The 15,091-nt window shown below is 41.6% G+C and overlaps 1 protein-coding gene across 4 annotated transcripts in view; it reads right to left on the bottom strand.

Moving 5' to 3' along the window:
• LOC139760537 (uncharacterized) overlaps positions 1-15,039 on the bottom strand; it is a 31,194-nt gene extending 16,155 nt beyond the window's left edge. Inside the window, exons 1-2 of one of the 4 annotated variants that reach the window (XR_011715363.1) lie at positions 14,861-15,039; positions 11,757-11,922 (exon numbers count right to left, since the gene is read on the bottom strand). The gene's annotated coding sequence lies outside the window, so the exon portion shown is untranslated. The other 3 variants (XM_071683855.1, XM_071683864.1, XM_071683873.1) reach the window with 3 other exon arrangements.
• Positions 15,040-15,091: the final 52 nt, after the last annotated feature.

Raw genomic sequence — 15,091 nt, 5'->3', positions numbered from 1 at the left:
ATTCATTTGCATTAAGGCTAAAATCTATTTGCATGGAATTCTAAATCTCTGAATTACAAATTTCTATCCCCCAGCAGTGTTAAAGAATTTTTTGAAGGAATTTTAAATCTCTGAATTACAAATTTCCATCCCTCAGCAAGGTTAAAGAATTTTTTGAAGGAATTTTAAATCTCTGAATTACAAATTTCTATCCCTGTTATAATAAAATGACTGTAAGACACAATTTCTATACTGCTTTACCTTTACAGTATCTGTGGTCTGATAATAAAATAATTAATGAAAAAAGAAATTTGTATTAAGTGGAACAAGAGAGAGGGTAGGAGAGAGTGCTTCTTCACCTGTGGTGACCAAATTTGAGAAGGATATTCTAGTTTTGGCCTTATGTAAGATATGAACAGCTTGCTAAAAATTTCCTTATCCATACACTTGAAAGCTATTCTGATATTCATCAGTGGTTAGTTTGGTTCCTCAGCTATTCTACAAATGTGGGACTCTAGTGACAGGTTAGGAATGATGTCAGCTCACAAGTCCTTCTTACATACATATCCTGAGGCTTATATCCCACAAGATAATAATCATTGAAGCTTTTTCACTTTGTCCCATCGACACTACATTTGCTCAGAATGAATTTCATCAACCATGTATCACACCAACTTTTGAGTGTTTAGGTCCCCTTGTTAGCTGATGCAATCTCCTTATTTTTCTCTTTCTTTGCATCATCTGCAAACATTTTCAAGTACGAACCCATCCCTTAAAGCATGTCATTTACAGAGATAAAGAAGAGTAATGGTCCCAAAACAGAACCCTATGCCACTCTGTTCATCATCTCACCCCATCTGGAAATGAATCCTCTGACATGAGTCCTTTGTTCCCTTCCATTGAGATAATCTATCCACTGAACAAGTTTCCCTCTTATTCCTGCCGGGTGATCCAGCTTCTGAATCAGGCTCCCACGCAGTACAATGTCAAATGCTTTGTGGCAGTCAAGATACAATCAATCTACCCAGCCTTTCCTTTTGTCTATCAGAGTTCACTTTTTCACAAAACTCTAAGGGGTTTGTCACACACGACCTTTTTCCCTAAAACTGTGCTATTTCTAATTAGTAATTTCATCTGAACAGAAAGTCATCAATATGCTTTGTTATATCTTTTCCAGAATCTTACAAAGCACACTTGTCAGTGAGACCAGTCTATAGTTCAGTGCCTCTTCTTGATTTCATTTCTTATAGACAGCTATGATATTCACCCTTTTCCATTCCTTGGCACTCTGGCTCTTTCCAGCAACATCTCACACTGTATTTCAAGAGGTTTATCTAGTGTACTTGCACATACCTTCAGAATATATGGTGTAATTTCTTAATGACCATGAGTATTCTGTTAATGTCTATATAATTTAATGTTTTCTAAAACCTCCTCCCCATTCCATCACTCTGGTGTTGGGGCTATAATGTCTCCCACTGTGAAGCCACTTCTGAATGTTTTATTCAGTTCTTCACATATCCTTACATCATTCTCAAGAATTATGGTGTAATTTCTTAATGACCATGAGTATTCTGTTAATGTCTATATAATTTAATGTTTTCTAAAACCTCCTCCCCATTCCATCACTCTGGTGTTGGGGCTATAATGTCTCCCACTGTGAAGCCACTACTGAATGTTTTATTCAGTTCTTCACATATCCTTACATCATTCTCAAGAATTATTCCCTCTGAAAACCTTAGGCTGATTTGCTGTTCTCTAACTGTCAAATGAATCCTGATAAATTTATGAAAAAGTTGTTGATATATTCCTACCTTGTACACAATATTCTTTTTCAAAGTTTCTTTAATCCTCTTTTCTTATCCTAATATACTAATTCCTTTTTTCTTATATATACATTGCAAATGTTGGTTGGCTGGAGTATCATCTATATCTTTGCCACTGCAAACCATTCTTTCCTCTTTCTTAGCATTTCCTCTGTATTTGAGGCTAGGGATAATTGTCTTCTAACTCTTTGTCTGTAAATATCACAAAGCTAAAAGTACTGGCTACTGAACTCCATTACCTAATCAACATTAACAGAGAAATTATTTTGATTTGAGTATTTTCAATGATTTCATCTCCTCTTTATATCTTCTCTCACCTCTGCTCCTGTAGCATCCTCACTTTCTAAATAACTAAACGAGCAGTACATGATCATTTTTTCCAACTAGCATGTCATACACATAATATTTTCAATATCAATGCTAATATGCATGATGATAAAATCTAGCTATGATGATGTATCAGGCCTTCTCATCCTAGTGTGTTCACGGACATGTTGGTACTAGAAATTTTCCTCTATACACTCCCAAATTTTGTCTCTATGACTCTCTATTACCTTGACAATATAAATTCCGTGTCTTTCTCTTTACAACTTAAAAACATATTATTAGTACTTCAAAATCTCTGTAAAGTGATTGTCTTACTGCTTCATGTACCATCGTGATTCTTCCTTTACTGTTATCATTGTATGTTTGTTCTGGATCATTAAAATTCTTGGGAGGATCATATAATATGAACAATACTAAGCACTTCTTCCAAAAAGTAACTGTTCACAATATGTCTTGTCTGAATGGGACATCCTCCACTATTTCTTGAAACTTAAGGCAATCTATTATTAAGAGGGCCCATCCTTTTGCATTCCATTTTCCTCCTTACTAACTTGTACACTTCCCAGCAGAACAGATGAGACCTTATCTCTTTTACAAGCTTTGTTAGCAAAACAACAACATCAGGTGCACTTTTCCTTATGTGATCTTTTAATTCCAGCTCTTTCCCATTAATATTTGCATACATTACTTTCAGTCTGACATGTGTGTGTATTTGTATCAGTTTAATCACCTATTTGGTTTTATTGCATTTTACATAACAATTGGTGAATGGATTTGAGCAAATAAGACCATTCTTCATCTGTTCCTATTGCTGCCTTGCTAACTGACATACAGCATATAATTATACAATAAAATTCTTTTTGTCCATTATGAGAAGAGTTTTACAATTGTGGGGCCTCATCTCCTGAACTTTCTGTGCCATTAAATAGCCTCTTAATCCTTTGCAAAGGGTTGGCATCTATAGTCTCCTTGGTTAATTTACTCCTACCATACACCACCCTTTCCCTAAACCAGTACTCTTTAACATCCTTTCTGTCTTTGACCAGGTTCTTGTCATGGTCATTAATTACTCTGGTGATGCATTTAACTGTTCCCTGTTAATATCATCCAGCTGATTCACAAACTTAAAAGCTTTTATTTGGTCCCCCCTTCTCTCCTCATCTCCATGGTAGGCAGCTTTGTAGCCCTCAGACTCATTGCAGCTCAGTCCTCTTAATTTACATACAATCATACTTCCTCTTCTCTGTATCCTTGCCATCAAATCTTTGTGCTTCTTTAGGTGGGGTGATCAGCTTTGCATGGTACAGGCCAGTTCTAGTCAGTATATATGGTAAATAGCTTACTGAAATTATATCTATCCATATACTTGAATGCAATTCTAATATTTGCCAGCAGGCACTTCACCTCTTTCATAACTCTCCTTATGTGAGCTCTGGGGACAATGTTAACCCCAAGGACTCTTTTCACAAATAGATTTCTGTAATTCATTTCCAGCTAGGTAATAATCAAGCCTAAGCCTTCTTTCACTTTGTTCCATCCTCACAATCTTACACATATATGGATTGAATCTCATCATCCATTTGCCTAACCAACCTTGAAGTTTGTTCTGGTCTCCTTGTGTGTGTGTGTGTGTGTGTGTGTGTGTGTGTGTGTGTGTGTGTGTGTGTGTGTGTGTGTGTGTGGGTCTTTTCTCTTTTGTAGGCAGGGTAAGTCAGATTATGTCCTGGAGGACTTTCCACTAAGTTCAAATGACTGCTTTGCACTTTTCTCTAAACACAATTGTTTCTCCCAACTCAGTAAGGTGGCCCCCCCTCCGTCTTCTTTCCACTTCTAACCCTGAGATCCTACAGGTATTACGTTTCTCTTCACTCATTCTTTCTATATGTCAGTACCATTTAATCACACACTGATCAGCTCTTTCAATGAAACTGCACTTATTACCACAACTCTCTCTCAAGTCATCATTTCTTACATGGTTGACCCTCCTCATACCACATACTGCACTCAGGCATTTTATTTCCAGTATGTCCACCCTCTTCCATTCTTTTGCATTCAGTACCCTTGACTCACATCCATACAACACAATGGAACTTCTATACCTCCAAAAATACCCATCTTCACCCTAAAAGACAATGACCTCATATCCCACACTCTCCTCGATGCAGCTAGGACCCACCTCACCTACACTGACACACTTCAGCCTCCATAGTTCTACCTACTGCCAACTGTACTCCCAGGTACCTAAAGCACCTCAAGTCCTCCCTATTCAAACTTTCTCTCTATCCATCCTATCTCAAATTTTTTCAAAGTACTTTTTTCACAAGAACTTGTGACTACTGCTTAAAAAAATGTACAAAACTAGGGAAAATGATTGGCAAAGTTCAAATTCTGTGAGTGCACATGAGGTAAACAAATGCCACTGAATTCTCTTTATAATAAAAGCAGCAAAATGGTAAGTCATTTGGTAACAGGTAACAGAGGAGGACGCTGGAAGTGTGAAAGTAGTGTCCTTTAATCTTAAAGATATGAATGGTCTTAAAGTAATTTCACTATAAATGAAAAAGAAATTAAAGTTAAGCAGAGAATCTAAGTGGCTTAGAGAAAAGTTCAGTAAGGATGGTGATGGTAATGAAACTGAAAGTAGAGTAACACTTGGCTGTGGTGGTAACATTAGCTGCAGAGGATTACCGTGGCAGTCAATGTGGCTGTGGTAGAAGTACCTTTGGAAGGGGGGTACCTATGACATAACTTGGAGCTGCAGTGGATGGTAGTTACATTTCCTATGGATGAAAGTTGGTTGTAGTAATGGAGGTGACTAGTGGCTGGGCTGGTGACAAATGCTGATAGGGTGGTTAAAGTGGCTTGAGCATTTATGGTGTTGGATATGAGAAGGGTTACTGTGGTGGTGTTTAGAGTGGCTGTGGTGTTACGGAGGGAGTCTACAGTGAACGTGAGGATGGCTGCAGTGATGGTAAGCGATGGTAAGGGTAGCTGTGATGATGGTGAAGGTGGATGTGGTGCTGGTGAGGGTGGCTATGGGGGTGAGTTTGGGGACGGCTCTGGTAATAGAAAGTGTCTGTGGTAATGTGGATGTAGTAACGGGAAGGGTGGCTTTGCTGATGATGAGTGGCTATGGTGGTGAGGGTGGATGTTTGATGGTTAGGATGGCTATGGTGAGGATGGCTGTGGTGATGGTAAGGGAGGCTCGGTGATGGTAAGACTCTTGTGATGATGAAGTTAGCCATGGTGATGGTAAGTAAATGTGGTGAGAGTGAAGGTGGTTGTGGTGACAGTTATGGCAACTGTAAAAATAGTGAGGGTGGTTTTGGAAATTGTGAGTGACTATGATGATGAGTGGCTCTGGTGATGATGAAAAACTGTGGTGAGGGAAAGGGTAACTGTTGATGGTTAAGGTGGCAGTTGTAGTGATGATCAGGGTGGTTGTGGTGATGGTGAGGGTTGCTGTGATGATTCTGAAAGCCTGCGGTGGTGGCTAGAGTGGACTGAAGATGGTGAAGGTGGCTATGGTGAATGTGAGGATGGTTGTGGTGATGGTTGAGAAGACTATGGTGAGAGCAGAAGTGGCCTTAGTGATAATGAGACTGTGGTCCTGATGAGGGTGGCTGTGGTGATTGTGAAAGCGGCTGTGATGGTGAGGGTGGTTGTGGTGATGGTAAGAGTGGCTGTGGTAATGGTGATAGAGGCTGCTGTAATGGTGACACTAAGACTGGCTGTGGCAATGGTAAGAGCTGCTGTGATGGTAGTGATGGTGACTGGTGATGCTACTTCAGGCTGTAGCTGGGAATGACCAATGGGGGTAGGTCTGGCTGTGGCTGGGAGTGACCAATGGTGGTAGGTCTGGCTGTGGCTGGGAGTGACCAATGGGGGTAGGTCTGGCTGAGGCTGGGAGTGACCAATGGTGGTAGGTCTGGCTGTGGCTGGGAGTGCCCAATGGTGGTAGGTCTGGCTGTGGCTGGGAGTGACTAATGGTGGTAAGGGTCTGGCTGTGACTAGGAGTGACCAGTAGTGGTAAGTCTGGTTGTGGCTGGAAGTGACCAGTAGTGGTAGGTCTGGTTTTGGCTGGGAGTGACCAATGGCGGTAGATCTAGCTGTGGCTGGGAGTGACCAATGGTGTTAGGTCTGGCTGTGGCTGGGAGTGACCAATGGTGGTAGGTCTGGCTGTGACTAGGATAGACCAAGCCCGGCGTAAGACCCGATCAATATTCCCGTCGTGTTACTGTTGGGTCATACCTCGAACTGGGATGATCTAAAGCAGTAGAGGACCGGCCGGCCAGCCAGCCTGCCAGCACGCACCTCTACCACCGTTGACTTTCATCCATCTTGCATCCCCACTAACCCTCACCTGATGTAAACATTGGGCGATGATGAGCTTTTTAAATGAACTCCTTTTTTTTAAGCCGTGTTCTGTCAATGGCCAATCTCGTATGATGGATTGCGAAGCCAAAAGGACTAGCTATCTATCTTAGCATAAAGAAATGTGTCCCAAGCAAAGAGTAATGGAGGAAAAGGTCGTCACTCGAATTCTTGCGTCCCGCCTTGAGACACACTAAGTGTTGCAATATGGTCATGCAACAGCTTACGTAACACTGTCTTCCTGAGCATGTGTGTGTGTGTGTGTGTGGTGTCAGATCTAAACGTGATAATAATAGAATGTGTCACTCGTGTCATGCTCCCGTTTTCTGTTGTTTCCTACACTAGCCGTGTTCACTCAGAAGTCCACCGACTCACTAATGGCCCATAGCGATACAAGCCTACAGGAATGCTCTCCCATCACAAATTTAATCGCTGACGTAAACGGACTTATATCACACATCCACAAGAGAACACCCTCTTTTAAAACCAATGAAAAACGGGCAGAAATTTCCCTATACTTTACATTGGTAGAACACAGCATGTCCATAACAAAATTTTATTCCAAATAAATAAAAATCCGAACCAGTAAACGCGGAAACCGTTATCATTGTCTGTTTTTATGTTAATTTATTTGTTCACCATTTTACAAACGAAGGAAAGGGTCTTATTCCCTTACATCCATTCCCTAGCTGTCATGCAGGGTATACTGAAATCACAGCCTCCTCCCCAAAACTGATCCAACAGCTCCATCGTATGCCCTGGTTCGGCCCAATGTTAGCACGTCGTCCCCTGTATACAAACAACACAGTCATTCGCTTTATTAAGAAATTCAACGGCAAAGCTTTCACCACCTCTTCTCTAGATCAAACCGCGTGCCATGACTCACTTCGAATACTTCTTCGACCCAAACACCCTACATCTGCCATTCTCTCATCAAACACATTCAAGAATCCTTCAAGATACACACTCCATCCCCTTCTTACTCCATCACCACCTGTTACCACTTCTACATTTGCCCCTTTCAACGATGTTCCTATTTGTTCTCTTGTTTTACCACTATCAACATCCTTCTAAAATATCTTATTCTACCTTAAATCTACTGATACTCACCAAATCTCTCTTTTGTCCTCTTTTTCAACCCCCTGCACCTTCCTCTTGACCTCCTACCGCTTAATCTTGCATATCTCCCAATCATTTGCATTTTTTTCCTGTAAGTACAACTGACACACCACTCTTTCCACCTTCAGACATCTTTACTTTATCTCAAAACTTACTACCCTTTCTCATCTGCCCACCTCCCACAAGCAACTCTCGCTTTTTTTTTTTTTTTTAGTTGTTTACTTTGGAGGCTCCAGTTACGGACAAAAGTCCACATCAAGGCTGTTTACCATTCCTATTCATCATACTGAAAACCATGTCCCCTAACTATACTCTCAGCTACCACATTACTCATTCGCATTTAAGTCACCCATCAAAAATACCCCGACACCCATCACTAATATCCGATCTCCTGCATCAAAACTGTTGAAACTTACTCAAAACACTTGTTTCCCATCAACTTTCTACTATTGGCCATGTGCATAAGAACTAATAATCAACCGTTTCTCGTAATCCACTTTCATCTTTATCCACTGATATCAGCCTGAAGCTCACTTCTCTACATATATCCACATCAGACACCGCACACCCAACTTCACCTGTAACCACCCATTCTCCTCTCTTCCTACTCGCACACACGCCTTACTCCCTCAATAAAACCCTTTTACTTCTTCTTGCAGGTTTCCTCCCACACCATATACTTGTAACATCTCCACAGAGTATCATCATTATCAACACTATCATACTATTCCTCCAAATCCATAAATGCCACATAGAAATCCTTTCGTTTCATTCAGTATTTCTCGTACACATTCCGCAAAGTCAAAACCTGATCCTTACCTCCTCTACCACATCTAAAGCCACAGTATCCTGCCCAAACTGAAACTCTGGGCATGCCACCTCCCTCTCCATCACCATTCTCCCATGCAACTTTCTTGGGACACTCCACAAACCTTTGCCTCTGTAATCTGACCATTCTCTCTCTCTCTCTCTCTCTCTCTCTCTCTCTCTCTCTCTCTCTCTCTCTCTCTCTCTCTCTCTCTCTCTCTCTCTCTCTCTCCCAGCCCTTTAAACAGTGGCATTATAAATGTATTCTGTCGGTCCTCAAACATCTCACCGTGAACGATACATTAAAAATCCTAACTGACTATTTAATAAATTCAAGTGCAATGCCATTCACTCCGGCCGCCTTGCACACTTCACCTGTTAACGCAAGGTTCCACCACCTCCTCCCGTACATCACCAATCCACTTGCCATGACGGTTTCAAAATCTCCCCAACCCAAACATCCCACGGCTGCCACCCTCTCATCAAATACGTTCAACAATCCTTGACAGTACTCACTTCATCTCGTCTACACCCTCCATCTCTGCCTGTGGCGTAAAGGGCAGCTTCGAAGCTAATGGAGATCCCTTCATAAGGGCACCTGGATAACGTAATATTAGCAGTGGATATTTTGCGCGTCTGACATGGCACAACTAGGTAAAAAAGTACCAATAGTGTGATCTACCCTAACCAAAACTTAAATATTTGTGGAAGAAAATCGCGAGTCTTATACATACATATTATATACTGAAAGAGGTTACAGTGGTGCGCGTGATTCTAGTATATGCATACAACCACGAGGAAAATGAAACATAAGTTCCCAAGCGCACTTTCGTGTAATGATATAAGAATGAGATAGAGGGCTTGGAGCGGTCAGTCGACACAAAATACGTAGCTAAGACGCCATTGGTGAACAAGCGTTACCGGATCCGGTATATATATATATATATATATATATATATATATATATATATATATATATATATATATATATATAACAAGAACTCAACCAGGGATGGCTTTTAGGGATGAGGTGGATCTGAGTGTCTGTCCCGCCACATGAAATGACAACCCCCTACTCCCGCATGCGCACACTCAGTCTCTAGCTGTCATGTATAAAGCACCGAAACCACAGCTCCCGTTCCACATCTAGGCCCCACAAAACTTACCATAGTTTACCCCAGACGCTTCACATGCCCTGGTTCAATCCACAGCACGTCGACCCCGGTATACCACATCGTTCCAATTCACTCTATTCCTTGCACACCTTTCACCCTCCTGCATGTTCAGGCCCCGATCGCTCAAAATCTTTTTCACTCCATCCTTCCACCTCCAATTTGGTATCCCACATCTTCCCGCACCTCTGACACATATATCCTCTTTGTCAGTCATTCCTCACTCATTCTCTCCATGTTTCCAAATCATTTCAAAACACCCTCTCCTGGTCTCTCAACCACACTCTTTCTATTACCACACATCTCTCTTGCCCTTTCATAACTTACTCGATCAAACCACCTCACACCACATATTGTCCTCAAACATCTCATTTCCAACACATCCACCCTCCTCCGCACAACTCTATCTATAGCCCACGCCTCGCAACCACATAACATTGTTATATATATATATATATATATATATATATATATATATATATATATATATATATATATATATATATATATATATATATAAGAATATATGGTGTGGGAGGCAAGTTGTTAGAAGCAGTGAAAAGTTTTTATCGAGGATGTAAGGCATGTGTACGTGTAGGAAGAGAGGAAAGTGATTGGTTCTCAGTGAATGTAGGTTTGCGGCAGGGGTGTGTGATGTCTCCATGGTTGTTTAATTTGTTTATGGATGGGGTTGTTAGGGAGGTGAATGCAAGAGTTTTGGAAAGAGGGGCAAGTATGAAGTCTGTTGGGGATGAGAGAGCTTGGGAAGTGAGTCAGTTGTTGTTCGCTGATGATACAGCGCTGGTGGCTGATTCATGTGAGAAACTGCAGAAGCTGGTGACTGAGTTTGGTAAAGTGTGTGAAAGAAGAAAGTTAAGAGTAAATGTGAATAAGAGCAAGGTTATTAGGTACAGTAGGGTTGAGGGTCAAGTCAATTGGGAGGTGAGTTTGAATGGAGAAAAACTGGAGGAAGTAAAGTTTTAGATATCTAGGAGTGGATCTGGCAGCGGATGGAACCATGGAAGCGTAAGTGGATCATAGGATGGGGGAGGGGGCGAAAATTCTGGGAGCCTTGAAGAATGTGTGGAAGTCGAGAACATTATCTCGGAAAGCAAAAATGGGTATGTTTGAAGGAATAGTGGTTCCAACAATGTTGTATGGTTGCGAGGCGTGGGCTATGGATAGAGTGGTGCGCAGGAGGATGGATGTGCTGGAAATGAGATGTTTGAGGACAATGTGTGGTGTGAGGTGGTTTGATCGAGTAAGTAACGTAAGGGTAAGAGAGATGTGTGGAAATAAAAAGAGCGTGGTTGAGAGAGCAGACGAGGGTGTTTTGAAATGGTTTGGGCACATGGAGAGAATGAGTGAGGAAAGATTGACCAAGAGGATATATGTGTCGGAGGTGGAGGGTACGAGGAGAAGAGGGAGACCAAATTGGAGGTGGAAAGATGGAGTGAAAAAGATTTTGTGTGATCGGGGCCTGAACATGCAGGAGGGTGAAATTAGGGCAAGGAATAGAGTGAACTGGAGCGATGTGGTATACCGGGGTTGACGTGCTGTCAGTGGATTGAATCAGGGCATGTGAAGCGTCTGGGGTAAACCATGGAAAGCTGTGTAGGTATGTATATTTGCGTGTGTGGACGTATGTATATACATGTGTATGGGGGTGGGTTGGGCCATTTCTTTCGTCTGTTTCCTTGCGCTACCTCGCAAACGCGGGAGACAGCGGCAAAAAAAAAAAAAAAAAAAAAAAAAAAAAAAATACATATATATATATATATATATATATATATATATATATATATATATATATATACACATATGTTTTCTGTATCATGAACACAGTAATGTCGCATTAAAGCATAATGTGAAACATTTAATTTTTCATTTTGGTGACAGTAGAATCTCTACGATCACGTTCCTCTTTAGTCAACGAAGAATATAAATATGACAATGATACACTCCATGCGGGAAGAATAGCTGGCCTCATTATCATTACCACAAAAAATAATGATCATTGTCCCAGTGACAATTTTCACATTCAACCACCAATCATTACATGGATTATGTGCAAGTGAACTGCCTTGTATGAACAGCACTGATGAGATATCTAGCTTCTAAATTTCAGTTATGAACGCCGTGTTTTACCTACATTTGTGAAGACAGGCTGGAGGACCTCCACAAGTGCCGAGCAACTTTGCAGTTCCTGTACATTCTTTGCTGAGTGGTGGCGCGGCGCGGAACAGGGCGGGTCTGCTTCCACTGGACTGGTGTACCATATCACCCGCCCGTGTTCACACCAACTTTACCCTACACATCTGTAAGAAAATCATATTCATTATCATTCACTTGAATAAAACATTCCTAAAGTGGTACACTTATATCTCACAATATCCCTAAACCTTCAAACCTAGCTACACTCATTCACGCCTGTTCAAGATTCAATCTTTTTACGTGTTTTCAGGCTGTTCTGATATTAATGGTCATTTTAAGTATCCAGTTAATCATAACCTAATAAAATATTTTCATCCAACCACGCCGAGGTTATCACAAAAGTAATGAACAGGACACGCATCTTCAAACTTTTGTTCAATGTACTGTACATAAGTTTCCTTTCCAAGTATTATATATAGCAATAAATAACATACAATAGCCTTTAGTAACTGTTCAGATGTAGCAATTTACTCACAAAGTATTGTTTTGGCCATCAATCATCCATTATCCAAACTTCGGATCATTCCTTCGGATTAAATTGCACTTGTCAGTTACAGAATCAGAAGTTTCATGGCAAATTTATTATTTTACACAAAGATTTCTCTGCGATGTAATTATGGCCACCACATAAATCTGCTTGGCATGACGCGTGTTCACATGCGATTCTTGGGTCCAAGAGTACATAAGATACGTATCTATAATCTCAAAACATGATGTTTCTAGGAAGAATTAAGCTCGTCTCACAAAAGTTACTCAGCATACACAGTTCTGAAAGAAACAGAGCTGTAAAGATGAAAACAACTTGAAAGTTTTAGTTTTTATCAAACTGCAAACTCTTCCGTTGTTTCAAGAGACAGATAGATAGATAGATAGATAGATAGAGAGAGAGAGAGAGAGAGAGAGAGAGAGAGAGAGAGAGAGAGAGAGAGAGAGAGACAGAGAGAGAGATAGAATATCCGGCTTAGCCTAGTAGAGGATACTGTCGAGGCTGTATCAACGTTAAGTACGGTCTAGTCAAAGAACTTACTCTTCTAAGTACTCTACTTTTCCCACTATTATGAGGCTGAATCACTGGGAATAGTCTTCTCAAGAGTACATATTCTCTACTGTTCTATATATCTTAGGTCGTGCGTGCTACGACGTGAAAACAGTTCAAAAGGACAAAGCGAAAGCACAATAAAGGATAATATCACCAGCAGGTGATCTAAAGAGGTGTGGGCGAGTACGCGGCAGCCCCAATGCCACAGTACAACTCCTCTACACTCCAAAGACCTCCTGTGTCTTTCGTACTTACCTTCCCTACAGCTCTAATCAATTTCTATTTCTCCCTCTCTCCTCGGCTAAACCGAACACATTACTTCTTAAGAGTCTGGAGAACAAAATCATATGATTCCAAAATTATTAACAACAGTCCGAGCACTGAGTCCTACTTTCTCATTCAACACCAACACGCGTATTACTTAATATCTTAAAATCTAGCCGTACTTCATTTTCCAATCAGTCTTCTACGCCCTCCTGATGAGCTACCTAAGATATCCATAAAAAAAAAAAAAAAAACAATCACTGCTGCCCGAGAGACTGGACTTGAGGCGAATGACAGTTTGGTACAAAATATACCAATAAATCGGAAGGCCCTTATAACCCGTGCCTCCCGCAGACACCAGTCACGGCCCGAACCCACCAACCCCTTCACAACATTACTACAACACTAAACCTTACGACAATGTAGCGGTTCTCTCAACTCTCCTTAATCACATTTAGAACGGCCCTTCTTTTAAAGGTGGATAAAGCAAATGAGACAAAACGAGACATTCACGCGTTCGGGACTTTTATTGATACAAATGATGTCAAAGCGTCTCTAATTTTCCAGCCGTTAGGAAGTCCATATGATAGATATGAAAGAACGTTAGACACTAACTGCACACAAATTGTGTCCGTCACATCGACTTTAGGCAAAGAAAGCTCTGAAACAATGGATGTAACTTTAATTCAGCTAAATTACTCAGTATTACATTACCAACAGGCAACACTGTTACGCGCTCGAAAGCCAGCCCAGGATTATCCTAGTCTCACTTGGCACCCAATTTATAACCCAGATGTACATTACCAGAATGACGTAAATAACGTATGCCGTCCTGTTAGGCTTAGCGCGACTCCGTATGAGAGACGATCTTCAAACAAATGACAAAAAAAGTCGAAAATATAAAGCTGTATATATATATATATATATATATATATATATATATATATATATATATATATATATATATATATATATATATATATATCGATCCATCCTAATGATGATGGAAGAGTTATTGGTGATACTAGGAATGAAGACAATCACCTCCGAATCTTCTCGGTCAGAGCGTAGCGAGGTTAATGAACTACTTCAGTCGCAATGCCTGGTGGTGCGGCAGGCCCCCCCCGGGGGGGGGGGGGTGTCTTCCTTAGTCCTACGGCAGGAGTCACCGCAGCGGCGGCATCGGGCCAAGGCAGCAAGTCCCGCCCCGCCCGACCTCACGCACTGCCTCCCGCAAAATCAATACGACAGTAAGAGCCTCCCACGGCTCGGCCTGTGGCACACCAACGCGGTGTCTGTTTTCGTCACCACCATACCACTCCTACATATATCACCTTCGAGTTGCAATGTACAGGTCCGCCCTACCTGTGTGCCTAAGTACACCATGCGTTTGTGCCCCAAGCTCGTCACGCACTTAACACTTTACACATACCCTAAATGGAGTGGAGTTCACGGTTGTACTCTACGACCCTCAGATCAGCACACTTTTTAACTGGTCAGCGTTCCTCTGAAATGACCTGCGGCCTGAGGCCATCATAATACCACATCACGATCTACAAATTATTCACCTGTGAGCCTCCATGGCCGGGCAGAGCAGACGACGACTTATGTATATTACTGTCTAATTGATCCAGTGCATTTCAGATACGTATTCCGCAAACCTTTTCCCACACATATCACACACTCATCATTAAAGTAAGCTGTTAATATCAACAAACGAGGGAGTAAGAACGGCTTACCTCTCCTCGAAGCTTCACAGTTCTGGCGATCCCCCCCTTGTCCGACTCCACCAAGGTCGGCAGTGACGTGGGAAATTTACTCCACGGCGGTGGCACCACAAGGGCGGGACTCTGGTGCTCCATGCTGCCAGGGCCAGCCAGAAATAGCGTCGTCTGCTGTGCGCCTGCTCGCCCCTAGCCAGCCTCACAACAATCATTTTCTCTGTTCATTTCCCTTGGAATACGTTTTCT

Source organism: Panulirus ornatus, chromosome 3, assembly GCF_036320965.1.
Source record: "Panulirus ornatus isolate Po-2019 chromosome 3, ASM3632096v1, whole genome shotgun sequence".
NCBI classification, from domain to species: domain Eukaryota; kingdom Metazoa; phylum Arthropoda; class Malacostraca; order Decapoda; family Palinuridae; genus Panulirus; species Panulirus ornatus.
Note: the sequence above shows the minus strand (reverse complement) of the source record. Positions and strands in the feature narration are given on the sequence as shown.